This window comes from Balaenoptera ricei, chromosome 13 (genome assembly GCF_028023285.1).
Source record: "Balaenoptera ricei isolate mBalRic1 chromosome 13, mBalRic1.hap2, whole genome shotgun sequence".
Classification (NCBI taxonomy): Eukaryota; Metazoa; Chordata; class Mammalia; order Artiodactyla; family Balaenopteridae; genus Balaenoptera; species Balaenoptera ricei.
In genome coordinates this window covers 85,313,420-85,327,876 of record NC_082651.1, presented here as the reverse complement: position 1 = coordinate 85,327,876, position 14,457 = coordinate 85,313,420, and the positions used below count along the sequence as shown (strand labels likewise).

At 41.1% G+C, this 14,457-nt stretch overlaps 1 long non-coding RNA gene and 1 pseudogene across 1 annotated transcript in view; both read right to left on the bottom strand.

The window, feature by feature from the left end:
- The window catches only part of LOC132377156 (uncharacterized), an 82,826-nt gene that overhangs the window by 41,210 nt on the left and 27,159 nt on the right, over nucleotides 1–14,457 (bottom strand). The window lies entirely within an intron of this gene.
- On the bottom strand, nucleotides 4,232–6,349 carry LOC132377287 (5'-nucleotidase domain-containing protein 3-like; annotated as a pseudogene).

Genomic DNA, 14,457 nt, shown 5'->3' with positions numbered 1-14,457 from the left:
GAGTAGGTCTCATGGCTTCTAGAACTAAACCAGTCTTCAGAGTCTAGTTAGAAAGCCATAAGAGAAGTGATACCTAACTTGCCCTTCATAATCTGGCTGTATCACACAAGACCCACAGTCTAGGATCCCCTGGAAGGGTTCCCTCAGGTACACACCAAGTGCTCAATACTCGTTTGTTGAAAGAAAGAATAAAGAATTGAATGGATGACAATGAAGAGAAGAGATTATAACAGCACCAGCTCCATCCGAAGCAGAGGATCTAGTAAGGGCTGGCACCAAGATCTGAACATCACTCTGAAATTAAGTCACAGAAGTGAAGGGATCTTAGAGATCAAATAATCCATCTTTCTCATTTCACAGGTAAAGAGACGATGGCCCAAAGAGGAGAGATGATTTCCTAGAGACACAGGACGGTTTAGCAGCAGAATCTAGGCTGGAACCGGAATTCTCACCACTCCCTGCAAAGCTGCCTCTTTCCTCAACCAGCACCTGAGGTTTCTGTATATTTCAGCATGCTGTAGTTTTCTAGCTGGACAAATAGAAGGCAAAATCAGCATGTTCCCTATTCATCTGTTTGTCTCTTTTCCCTTCTTCCATCCACTTTATATGCCGTCTGAACCGAACCCCTTCCCAGAGCAACTGCCCCTCTGAAAGCAACCTGCAAGTATCCAGAGACCCAGCTGCCCAGGTGGTGAATCTCACCTACCAGGGTTTTGTTCTGTTGAATAAAAGCAAATCCTGCATCAGGCAACAAATACTTTCTGATTCCTGAATAATTGAAAGGCTGGGCCCCAAGCCGCAGCAGGCGAAGAACTGATGAGAAGTGGAGAAGGGGCGGGGTGGGGGGGGACCAGCAGCCAGCATCCCGCCCTGCGAGTTAGGGCCCTCCACAGGGAAACCGCTCCCTCAGGACATGCTGCCAGGGCCCAGGCCTGTTTGTGGGACAGTGGGAAGAACTATGCAACCATTCGCATCTTCATAATTGCATAGCAAGCCTCTGTTTCTGCTACCAAATTAATCTATATGGTGAAAGCAAGAAAACAGAGGTCACTTAATGTACCGCATCACTAAGCCTGTGAAAACTGATCAAAGGAATTGAAAGTATGAGTCAAACAAATGTCTTCATATTATCTTCAGATGGACTATCAATGAGAATAAGCCCATTTCTCAGCTCACATATGAGTACTGAGACGATACAGACCTTCTCCTCATTTTCATGCTCTCCTTGCCCAGGTCAGATGAAAAAGATAAACCACACCTCACATTAACAGCATTTTTCAGCCTTATAACCACGGCACCTCTTATATCCACTCAGTGAGGCAGACAGAACAGAGATCTCCTTTATCCAGGGGAGATCGAAGAACACAATAGGAATTGGACCCAGGACCTGCAGCTCATGCTTGTGTTACGCTCTGGGACCAGCTCTCTCCGGTTTTATATGTATGCCTCCTGCCCATGCTCTATATGGAACCACAGCCATTTCTACAAACTTCAGGTTCAACCAGATCATTCTTCTGTTACATCTATATTTTGCCAATAATTTCCCATCGCCCTCAAGATGGAGACCCAAGTGCTTAAGAGGGTCCAGGGCCTCCTCATTCCAGTCTGCCTTCAGGTTCTCAGCATGCACGATGCTCCCCGCAGTGGGCATGACCCCAACCACAGCGACTTCGGCCCTCCTGGCCTCGGAAGTGCCAGAATCATGGCTCAGGTCCTTCACGTGTGTGTCCACCAGGCCTGGAACATCCTCCCCTAGTCAGCTGTTCCTCACCCCTCAAGGCTTTGATCCCTAAGGCTCTCTAATCCCTAGGGAGGGGAAGTCCCTTGTCGTATATCCCTATAGCACCCTCTCCTCCCAGTTCGTCTCCCTCGTGATTCCTGCTCCAGGGCCCTCTTCTCCATCAGACTGTGAGCCCCATGATGCTACAGGATAACAACTGTCTGGGTCATGTCTATGAACCAGCACCTATTACAATGCCTGGCTCAGAGCAGGGCTTAGTAAATATTTGCTGAATGAACAAATTTTTTTAAATGGCTAAATAAAAAGCAAAAAGTGAAACAGAATCAAAATCAGGCTACTAAAAAGTCCTTACTGAGTATATTTGCATTCATTTTTTATAATTGTTTAATGAATATTTATTTAGTGTCTGCTATGTGCCAGGAACTGCTCTAGGCACAGAGAAAACAACAGTGAAGAAAACAGGCAAAAATCCTTGCACTCAAGGGGTGGCTTTTGTTAAAGGAGACAAATAATGAAGAAAATAAATGAAAGGTATAGTTTGTTAAATGGTGCTTAGAACAATTGGAGGGGTGATACAGGAGGAAAAGGGATGTGTAAACATAGGTGCTGAGCACAGGTAGCTAAAGCTAATTCTCATGCTACCTAAGAAGTTCCCGAAGTCTGTATTCCACTAAATTTCTTTTCTCTTTTATCCAATTCCCCTAATGGTGTACATTTAATTAGCTTTCTATTTTAATGCTATTTTAGCTCATTCTGGGTTGATATATGGGTCAGGCATCATTTCTTCTCCCGTCAAATTATTTCCTTTGGATAAATTCCTAAACGGAGAATTATTTAATCAAATGTAGATTTTTCAGACCTTGCAAGGCACTGTACTTCCATTTTGTTATCACAAATAATTTTAGAAACTGATAAGGCCACTTAAGCAAAAACTGATGTACCACTTTCATCATAGCATCAGCAGGGATGAGAACTATCGTTGCTTGTTTGTTTACAGTTGTTATTTTAGTAGATGTGAAAATAGTATTTCAAGGTTCCTTTCATTTGTTCCTCTTTGATTCTCCCATTTTTATTTTTACAGTGTGATTGCCCGAATACAAAGTAGTGTTTCTCTACCTCGTGGACAAGCATGACCGTGTTTCCTAAACTCGAGATCTTTGCATTTTCACAAGAGAGCAAAGGCTGCGTGAAAGGCCAAGACAGGAAAAGAGATTCCACAGAATGACCAGGCTTTTTCATTAAGACAACTAGATCATGAAAGCTACTAGAAATGAAGTATGAAAAAGGGTGATTGATAGGGTTCTGACCATGTTGGCAACATGTCAAATACTTAAATATCAAATACTTAAGGCAAATAAGCAATAATCACATACAGTACTAAGAACTAAAGTTGTGATGGTTCTCAAGCACTTATAGAACATCTATTCCTTTTGACCAGTTGAAGAATAGCCCTCAAAGGTAATGTTTTTTGCTCTTTGTCTTTTTTTTTCTTTTTCTTTTTTTTTGGGGAATACACGTTTTAATAAGATTGCAACACACCCGGTAGGGGTCACGGTGTGGCACTTCATTACAAGGACATTTTTTTTGTTTCATTTTCCATCCTCCAATGATCACATTCAAGCAATACACGGGTAGCAGTTTCAGGTAAAATAAAGTCCTGGGAGACCCACAACAAATGCACTGGCATTTGTCTTCTGACATGTTCGTTTCTCGCAGCCTCATTCTACAAAGTCTGTTCTGCTGGCTGGAATTTAACCAGAAGCTCTTCTCTCTCTGCCCTCCTTTTCTGGGGAAAAGAGTGAACCTGCCCATCACTTGGGGCACGATGGTCCTTCCCCCACAGGGGGCAGGACACGGGAAACGGATACTGAGGACCATCAAGGCCAAGGACTTGCAACTTCTCTTGTTCTTTCTCACGAAAGACTTCCAGAGAGGCTGAGTCTGCTTTCAAGTGAGGCACCAGAGTGCCAAAGCCCTAGTACGAGAAGATATCTGGGAACCGGCTGCTGTCTGGGGACCATCTCTGCCGCTGACATCGTGGTGTGCTATCGGAGCGCTCGCTCAAGCATCAGCTTTCTGTGAGCACTTCACCGGTGCACATCACTGGGCCCCTGCACTGCCTGTGAATGTTCAGTTTTTCCATGCGTTTTCCATGGAAGAGTCAAGAAGAGTTTCAAAATGTCACCTGCTGGAATCCAGAGATGGTATCAAGAAGGCTCCCCATCCCAGAAAATCTGACGCCAGTTACGGTACCTTAGTAAACAAGAAGGCTGATCACAGGGTGTTGACAGGAAGCCAGCCGCTGTCCCCACATGTACAGGAAGGCAGTCCCCGTGGGCTACGAGCTCCTGTCTTCATGAGCTGGGGGGTATCCTCCGTAATGTACAAAATAGATATCACAAGGCATGTCTGTAAGCGACAGTCACGTCTGCCCAGTGCAGGCCAGCCGCTGGTCCTGGCTTTTCGCGCCCAGCGTGGCTGGGCCACTGGCTACTTGGCCTGGGCCTCCTGCAGGAGTGGCAGCCTGGCGGCCGGGGGCCTGTCAGACCAGGCAGGAAGCTCGTGCTGCAGCGGGGTCCTCCGGGGGTAGAACGTGTAGCTGATGTCACAGCTCAGGAGGCAGCTCAGGGATGCCACGTAGATGTCGGCAAATCGCGACAGGCGCCGCAGGAAGTACGTGGGGTTCTGGTCTATGCGGAACAAGCTTCCAAACTGGGCGCTGAAGGAACCTTTGGTCATTTCTCTCAACTCCTTCCTCTCCTTTTTCCACTCCTGCAAAACCAGCTGTGACTCCGCATCTCTGTGAACCTGCATCTGCTCCAATAACCCAGTCAAGGTCTGTAGCCAGGTAATAGTTTGAATGTACTGTCCCATGTTCATGATTCTGAGCTCAGATGTCAATTCCAGGATAATTGCACCCGTTCACCAGCCATGCTTTTAGGGTCAAGTCCGCCAGGTCACTGTATATATGGTCACCAAAATACAACACTTTGGATTCCCTCCATCCAGTAAGCTTCAAAAATTCATATAAATTGCCCTGCTTATAAATCTGGCCTTTCTGCAACGTGTAGATTTTATCCTAGAGTAAGACACCTTTCACATTCACCTTTCGGAAAGGACTCCACTTATCACTAAAGAAGTTTGGCTTCTCCGCCTGAACAATGACCACATCAAACAGGTCCCTCCAGTCTTTTCCAACAATATACCTCATCCCTTTGTCCACAAAGCTACTGGGGCTATTGGTGATGAGAAACATCATCTTGCCATGATCAGCCAGTTTGGCCAACACTGCACGGGTCTGCACAGGGTAGCAGATGTACTTTTCAGTATCTGCTTCAACTGCTCTGTACATGATTCCTTTGGTGTGCACCTCCCGAATTGAATCCTTGACGTCTCTGTACAGATGCACAGGCTCATAGTCGATGTTGTTCTTCAGAAAGTACTCGTTCACACAGGACAGCAGGGTCATCTCGGGCAGGGAGAAGATGTCCATGAACATGGACATGATGTCATGGTGTTTCCATGGGAACTCTCATAAAAGTTGCTCATTTGTTCCAAAGGCAGGTGGGAGCCCTGGTACATTTCAATGACTTTCTCATCAGGGACCACGCTGAGGCCTCTGTAGACAGTTCCTAGCTGGATGTAATGAAAAGCACTGATCTTCATCAAGACCGACCGCTGCACATCATAATGCAGTCCACGGATTGCAAAGTTTGGGTCATACTCATACTTCCTGATTTCCATGGGATACCTGTGTTCGTTGATGGGAAGGTCCCGAGCGGCATTAAAAATCAGTGTGTGGAGGTGCTTGGAATAAAACACCAAGGTGTAATCATAATCAAAGCTGTAGATTTCAATGTCTGACAGGCTCCTGTCATTGAGAAGATGGCATCTGGATTCAACAAGTTGCTCACAACTGAAGTAACCAGTTCTTCCATGTTCCTCTTCGCCTCCCAGTAGCGCTCCCAAAGGTAGGGCTTCATGTCCGGGGCGGTCCCAGGTGCCCTGCATAAGGGCCCCGTGCGGGGCCCGCGTGCAACCGCCCCCGAACCGCAGTCCGGCAGCCGCCCTTGCACCGGCCCCACGAGCTGCTGCCGCCGCCATGGCCTTGCCTGCCGCTGCCCCACCGCGAGTGGCGCCTCAGGCTATTTGCCTTTGTTGCGTAAAGATTTTCCAGTTTATATCCTGGAGGCTTGATTATTCAGATTATTTCTGTATTTCTGTATAGCTGAATAAATTAGTAAGTAAAGGCCTTTTTGGTTAATTATTTCATTTAGAAAATTATATTAAATAGCTATTTAGATCACTCATTGCTCTATTTCATTCTTATGTTATCATTAATATGTAGTATTCAAAGTTGTACATGGGCTCTAACCAATCAGATGTTAGATTCATCTTCACTTTCAAAGATAGTAACTGGACATTTCAACTGCTAACTTAAGTTTACTGTCAAATAGGAGACACTTTGGACAATTTATGTTTTTTTTATTGTCTGGCATATTTGTTCTTTTGACATCAACTAGTTATCATGTCTTTTGATTTCAACTAGATTTTATGTATTTGTATTCCTTTTTAAATGTAGCATAATTTACGTATGACATTGACCATTTTGATATGCAATTCTATGAGTTTAACACATCAGGTTACAAATAATGTAACAGCTACCAGGGTCAAGATTTAAAACTGTCCCATCTCCTTCAAAAAATGTCCTATGCCCCTTGGCAGTCAAGCTCTCCCTCTATTTTCAGCCCCTGGCAACTACTGATCCGTTTTTGCCTTTTCCAGATTATCATGTAAATAGAATCATAAAGTATGCAACCTTTTGAGTCTGGCTTCTTTCATTTGGCAGAATGCATTTGAGATTCATCCAGGGTGTTACACGCTTCAGTACTTTTCACTCCAGAATAGTGTTCCTTTACATGGATGTACCACAGTTTGTTTATCCACTTATTAAAGTGCATTTTGAGTTGTTTTCGGTTTAGAGAAATGGTGAACCAAGCTGCTATAGACATCCAGGCACAGGTCTTTATGTGATCATGTTTTCATTTCTCTTGGGTAAATATCTAGGAGTGGCACTTCTGGGTTGTTCAGTGACTTATAAAAAATTGCTAAATGGGGCTTCCCTGGTGGCGCAGTGGTTGAGAGTCTGCCTGCCAATGCAGGGGACACGGGTTCGAGCCCTGGTCAGGGAGGATCCCACATGCCGCGGAGCAAATAGGCCCGTGAGCCACAACTACTGAGCCTGCGCGTCTGGAGCCTGTGCTCCGCAACAAGAGAGGCCGCGACGGCGAGAGGCCCGTGCACCGCGATGAAGAGTAGCCCCCGCTTGCTGCAACTGGAGAAAGCCCTCGCATGAAATGAAGACACAACACAGACAAAAATAAAAAAATAAATTAAAAAAAAAAAAATCCTTCCCTCTACTTAGAAAACAAAACAAACAAAAAAAAATTGCTAAATGGTTCTACATTTTGCATTCCCACCAGCAAGATATGAGAATTCCAGTCACTTAACATGCTTATCACCTCTTGATATTGTCTGGTATTTTTATTTTCGCCTTTGTATTAGGTGTGTAGCAGTGTCTCATTGTGATTTTAATTTGCATTTTTCTGATGACTAATGAAGATGAGTGACTTCTCCTGGGCTTGTCATCCCTGTGTTTTGGTGAAGTGTCTTCAAATATTTTTCCATGTTTAATTGGTTGGATGTTTTCCTATTATTGAATTTGCAGAGCAATTTATATATTTTGGATACAAGTCCTTTCTGTTTCGCCAATATATCCTCTTAGCCCATGGCTTGTCTTTTCATTTCCTTAACAGTATCGTTTGCAAAACAGAAGTTTTTCATTGTGAAGAATTCCAATTTATATTCCTTTTAAACAGTGTGTGTGTGGTTTTTTCCTATCTTTTTTTGCTCCTTGCACCATCATCAGTGATCATTGTACAACAGATTTGTTTTGGTCTACTTCACAAAGCACATGCAGTTGCCGCTTCATCTGCTTAACATCAAGGGAACAAGTATGAGGACATGGGATGAGCACTGAACTGACAGTCAAGATGTCTAGATTCCTGTTTTGTCAGTGGTTTGCCATCAACTGTGAGCTAATTATTTCAATTCTCTAGGCTTCCATTTCTTCATCTCACATTAGAAATAAAACCCAACTTACCCATTTCAGGAATGGTGAGGATATAGTGAGATAGAAGATGCAATAGTACTTGCAAAGTGCTGGAAGGATGCTGCGTGCATTATATTTTCCTCTTCCAAGAGCCTCGCATCAATTTTGACAGTCACACTGGACCCAGATTACAAAGGTACCTCTATAACTACAAATAGAAGGCTCTAATATACTTTGTGTACCCAGTACTTCCCTCTTTCACTCTAGAATATCCTTTGGTAACTTCAAATTTTCTTTTCACGCTCTTATATCCATTTTTAAAATGCTATATATTTAATACTGGATAATCTTCAGATTTCATTTCAGAAACTTGTAATTTTTATTTTTTTCAAAAAGAAATGCTCTAACCAGCAATAGGATTAAGATTTCTTCCCTTGGACATTTGGCAGAAACATCTTCTTTCATGAAATAGTGGTGTTATTCAACAATGGAGCATGATTTTTTTTCTTCTCTCTCTCAAGGGAGGAAACTGAAGTACAGCAGAAGATTAAACATTCTCTAGGATATGTACAGTCCCTTTTCCAGTAAAAATAGGTAAAGAAAAGGATATTTCTGTGGACAGGATTATTTGTGTTTAGGAATTATAGCTGTAAGGTTCTAAAAATTCAAACTGTCTAGGAAAGGAATAAAATTTTTTTAAAGGTTTAGTCTATATAACCATAGGGAGTTGATAATTTGTTATTTTCATGAAGTATTTAAAATCTTTATTTAACATTTTGAATTTAAAAAATTAAAAAGGCTTCTTTATCAGTTATGTAGCTAATTTTGGCAAAATTGCTGTTAGTGTATTTTGGGAAATAGGTAAATCTTACAGTGAATTCGTAATAACCAAATAAGTCAAGTCCAGAATAATTGCTTTAAAATGAAGGTCAAATTATGTCACCACTCTGGTCAATGGCTTTGCCATCTTACTCAGAGTGACAGCCAATTGCAAGGGTCCACTCTCCCCCACCTCCCTGATGTCAGCTCCTGTCACTCTCCCCTCTTGCCTTCCCCACTCCAGTTTACTGGCCTTCTCTTCCTTGTTCATTTCAGCTCTTGTGTTCTCACTGGTGCCCCCTGCCTGGAGTGCTCTTCTCCCAACTATCACATGGCTCATTCCTGGTCCAGGACCAGCTACATAATTTGTTGGGCCCAGTATAAAATGAAATGTATTTTGTTAAAAAATTATTAAGAATCTTAAGATGGCAACAGCAGAGTATTAAATCAAGTGTGGCTACATAGGTAAGTACACCCACAAAGCCTGCCCTGCCTGGCTCCTTGACTCCTTCATATCTCTGTTTCAAAGTCACCTTGTCTTAGAGAAGTTGTCCTTCTGTCCATTCTATATGAAAGAGTTACCCCTAGCACCCTTGGCCCTTTTATTTTATTTTATTTATTGATTACTTGATTGTCTACGTTTCCCCAGTGGGATATAAAGTCCTCACGTGCGGTATCACCCAGAGCATAAGACATACCCAGCACATAACACAGTAGCCACTCAAATATTTGTCAACTGAATGAATAAAGGAGTAAATGAGAAGTAATAAAAATCCAAAGCCATATGAATAAAAAAAAATCAAGAGGCAGACCAGATTTTAAAACAGTAAATATAAAAACTGTATTTGCATGTATGGGGAGAGGCTCAGATTTGGAAATTCAAATTTAGGAAGGAGAATGGACTCAGCCTCAGTTCTTACATTAGCTGGTTCTGTGACTTTGGAAAGGTCTCTCGATCCCTCTGAATCCCATGCTGTCACCAGTGCAGTAACGGGCCTTCCAACACTTCATTCTGTGACTTTATGGAACAGTCTCAAATGTGACAGTATAATATAATAATCTGATTAGTTGAAGATATTTTCTATACATTTGGGTCAAAAAACAAAAACAGGATGCTCTTTGGATGACTGGTCTAGCATTTCTCCAGTCTTCTCCTTCAATGTGACGGTCCACTTACGAATATGTATGGTATACAGTATACATATATACTGTATGATATATTGTGGCCTCACAAAATCATTTTTCCTGAGGGAAAAAGAGCTCTGCTTTGAGGAGTAGCTAGAATTCTTGTAAATAGCTTATTATGTATCAGAGTTTGGGTGACTTGGCGATTTAAACTCTTAAATTGATGACATTCATGCGTTTATTCAAATCCACAGGCTGTCATATGTTAGTTCTTTAAGAAGAGATGCAAATCTAACTGGAGGTCCCCAGGCCTGCACACTTCTCCTCACTCCTTTTTGGGACAATTCTGGGGTATCTACTGCTGAATCCATTGTGGAAAACAGAGTCTTCATTTAATATGCCAAGCTCCCTTTTGATATTATTAATTTAAAAAATCATGAAGAAATGTTGTGATCATAAATTCTCTCAGCATAGACGATGTTGAAAAAAAACCCCACAAAACACTATAATGCCTTCTGGCTCTGTATGTGTCTGTGTTGAAAAATATTTGTTTTCCAAATCTCAGCCTCTCGCCTTTTTGGTCAATAGCTGTGCATAGTACTTGCTCTGTAGTTTGTTTTTCATGTCCATTTTGCTTGGGATAATGTCCTATGTCTTTTTTATTCTTCTGATTCTTTTTCCTCTACTCATTGTGTTTTTTTAGCAAAGAAGCAAACCTATTTCTTCCCCTAGAATCCACATTAATCCTTCCCACTGAAAGATTTCTGATGTGCTTTTATCACTATTTTAAAATAATCCCCATATTCTATCTGATAGGAGAGCAAGATGGACGCCCATCACATAAGAATAGACAGAGGCAAAATGAACTAAAAGTGAAACCCAATACAGATATTAAGAGCACAGCTATAGCCTTGGTCAATTGAATAAGGAAGGGCTTAGGAGTCCTATAAATCTCAGTACAAGGTTAGAGTAGGACTTACTACCAGGCTCCGCTGATGTTGAAGTCTTGATATCCTCTTGATTATGAATCCTACTTCTAGGGGCAAGGATTACAGTTCCTTATTGGGCAGCCCCAGTTATAACAGGGAAATATGAATATAGGAAATTTGCTTCATCATCAGAAAGGCAGGTTAGACACAGCAGAGCTTAGTGAATTAAAGATAAGTTATAATTGAATGCCTTCTTGCTCAGACAGTAAGGACAAAATAAGAATAAAAAGCACTGTATGTACATATTATTCCCAATTGTGCTACCAGCATGCAAAGAGCATCTGAGAAGCATGAAAATCCAGAACATCCCATGGACATCCCATAAATGAGTCTACACATATAGATTCAGGGACATCAAGGATGATTTCCTGTCTATGAAAAACACCTCCTTCTCTCCTTCCTAAAGGTTTGGATAAAAGCATAAGAAATCTTCCTACAACAAAAAATTAAAAGATAGATTTGGCCACCTGGGATAGAAGAAAAGACCTCTGTGGTAGGAACTGGAAGATCTGTTTCCAATCCCAACCATTTCCCTAACCAGCTTGAGTAAGTTTCTCGTAGACCCTTTGTACCAACCCTTCTGTCAGCTAAACACCATGGGTGGGACTCACCCAGCTGACATCAGGTGGGACAGAAGAATCAGCCAGCTGAGCCCTACTCAAATGTCTGAAGCACAACACTGCTTCAAAATTATACAATTATATATAATTATTATAATTATATATAAAAATAGTTGCTGTTTGAACTACTAAATTTTGGAGTAACTTGTTACACAGTAATAGGTAACTGAAACTGAATTTTGTACTGGAGGCAGGTGCTGTTAGAACACAATCCTAAAGCATGTGGCATTGGCTTTGGAGTGGAGACGTGGGTGAAAGGTAGAAGAGCTTGGATGAGACTGTTGGTAAATTGTCAAATGACAAAAGGAAAAATGTTTTTGGAGCCTGGAGAAAAGATGTAGTGGTAGAAAGTTCAGCGAAACTGTTGCCTATAGTAATGTAGAAAATAGAAAAACTAATGAACCATTAGATCAGGCTAAAGAGATTTCCAGACAACATCAAAAGTAGCAACTGGTTTATTTTTACTTTATGTGACAAAATGCCATAGAGAGTATTTAGATTAAATAAGAAAATGTACAATTTTCAAGCAGATTTTAGAGGAAATACAAGGAAGCCAAGACTTCCTGTTTCCAAAACAAAAATGTTTTCCATTCCCAGCATCTCTGGATGGTAAAATAATCTCAAAGTAAGAAATGGTCTCAGGGTAAAGATCTTAAAGGTGTTGCTACAAGACCTTTGTTGAGACTCAGAAAGATTTAAGGGTGTGCATAGTAGGACTGAGAAAAATCTTAAGGAAATGCCTAGTGGATTCTCTCTGGCTGGAAAGGAGCCTTTAAGAATCTAAGGGTAAAATGTTGTAAAATCTTTTATCTAGATAAAAAGGTGTCAAGAATCTTGAAGACTTTGTCCCATAGCACCCTGTGTCACAACAAGCCAGAGAGGAGCTTACCTGGAAGATAATTGTGAGTATGATTTTGATCTAATGGAATTAACCCCAAAAAGAGTCCTACAAACACACAAAGAGAGCTTTAAGAGAATTGTACTATAGAAGCAGTTAGCTGAATGGACAGTCCAGAATGAAAAGAGACCTTTGTACCCACAAAGGAAGAAGACTGAGAAAACTACCTAGCCAAGCATAGGTCATTTGTTATACAAAAGAAAAGATGACTCGGAGGGTAAAACCAAGAGCCCAAAGAAGAGAGAACGGAACCAGGGAGAATCATTCCCAGGGAGGAAGACTGGGCCTAATCAAGGAAGTGGCAACAAGTGCACAGTTCTATTTTATACGTAGTTGGATTTCTGAATTGGTCTAGACCAGTGACTGCTATGTGCCTCCTATTCCCACCTGTTTGGATGAGAATGTCTGTTATATTTATCCTCTTCCTGTATCACCACTGTCTGTTGGCTGTGAAGGGGCAGATAACTCGTGTCTTTATTCAACATATTCAACTTCTAGACTTACTCACATAACAATATTCTGAACCTCAGCTTGAGCCTGAAGCTAGAATTGGGTGAGAATTCTGAAGGTCTTGGGAGATGTAAATGTATTTGCAGGTGGAAGAAATATTCATGGTCTGTGGCCAAAAGGGGGACTGTGATAGGTGAAAGATGGCCACAGTTTCTTTGATGCTCCTCTGCTGGAAGGCTGGAGTCTAACATTCTTCCCTTCTAATCTGAGCTGGCCTCCTTCACTTGTTTGATAGAATGCAGCAGAATTGACATTCTGGGAATTTTGAGACTAAATCATATAAAGTCTTGAATTTTTCATCTAGGTGGCCTCTTGGGACACTTTCTGGGAACCAGGTACCACCATGCTGGAGAGGACACATGTAGGCATCAAGATGACGTCTCCACTTAGCACAGTCCTCCAGCTCAGACATAGCATGGAGCTCTCTTGGACCCGTGGACCAGCCCATCCACCAGCTGTATATTACAGAGTGACCTCAGTCAATGCTGTGTGGAGTCAAAGAGTTGCCCAGCTAAGCCCTGCCTGAATGTCTGAATCACAAAATTGTGAGAAAAAATAAAACATATTTTTATTTAAAGCTGTTATGTTTGGGGGGGATGAATTGTTTCGCAGCAGTAGATAACCAGAACAAAGTCTCTTTCTCTTTCTGGGTCTCAGTTTCCTCACCAACAAAATGTGAGATTTGAATCAGACCTCTAAGTTTTTTCAAATTTTAACAAAAATAGCAAAATAACACATAACTATTTCTATTAAACTGCCATAATTTTACTTATAAAACCATCTATAAATAGTAAGCATTACAAATTATGTCACTTCTGACTAAAATGTCAGAAATAGAGTTAAAACATTGGGGAATTATTGTCAATACACACTAACCACCATTCTGGGTGAAGATAGGTTAGCAAGGTTAACATTTTTATAGAGAGACAATCTGATTTCTCCTCAATGATTCTCCAAAGGGGCTGGCTAAATGCACTCAAATTACTTAATATCTAAAACAGCTAAGTCTTTCAAACAAAATTTACCTTGAACAAGGCATATGAAAATTGATCCAGAAAATTAATTCCTATCTGCAAACACATCAGTGACTATGTATATATGTATGGGTAAACACATATACTTCTGTCTATGCATTTAGCACAGGAGGTCTTAACTCAGAATCTATGTACCCTCAAGGAGTCCAAGGATAGAGTTCAGGTGGTTCACGTATTTTCAATGGAAAAAATTACGTATTTATTTTCCCTAACCTTTAACTGAATTTAGCATTAACTTCAATTATGCATGCAGGTAGCAAACCAGAAAAGTATCAGCAGTATCTGTGATTTTTGTTACCAGTAACAGTCACCAATATTTTCATATCACATAACAGTTGTTGTAGATATCTCTAATTATCATTTATGCTCATCACAACTTTGTAGCGTTATTAATCCCACTGATAGAGTCACTATTGAATGCATTAATAAAGATATATATATGTTAGTAATGTATGAATCCTACTATATCATAAATTCACTTTTGATATTTTAATATTTTATCATAATTGGTTTCCTTTTTAATGCTATGTTTTAAAATTTATTTTTTAAAAATTATTCTGAAAAAGGATCCCTAGCCTTCTCTAAGTCTAGAGAAGGGGTCGATGGCAC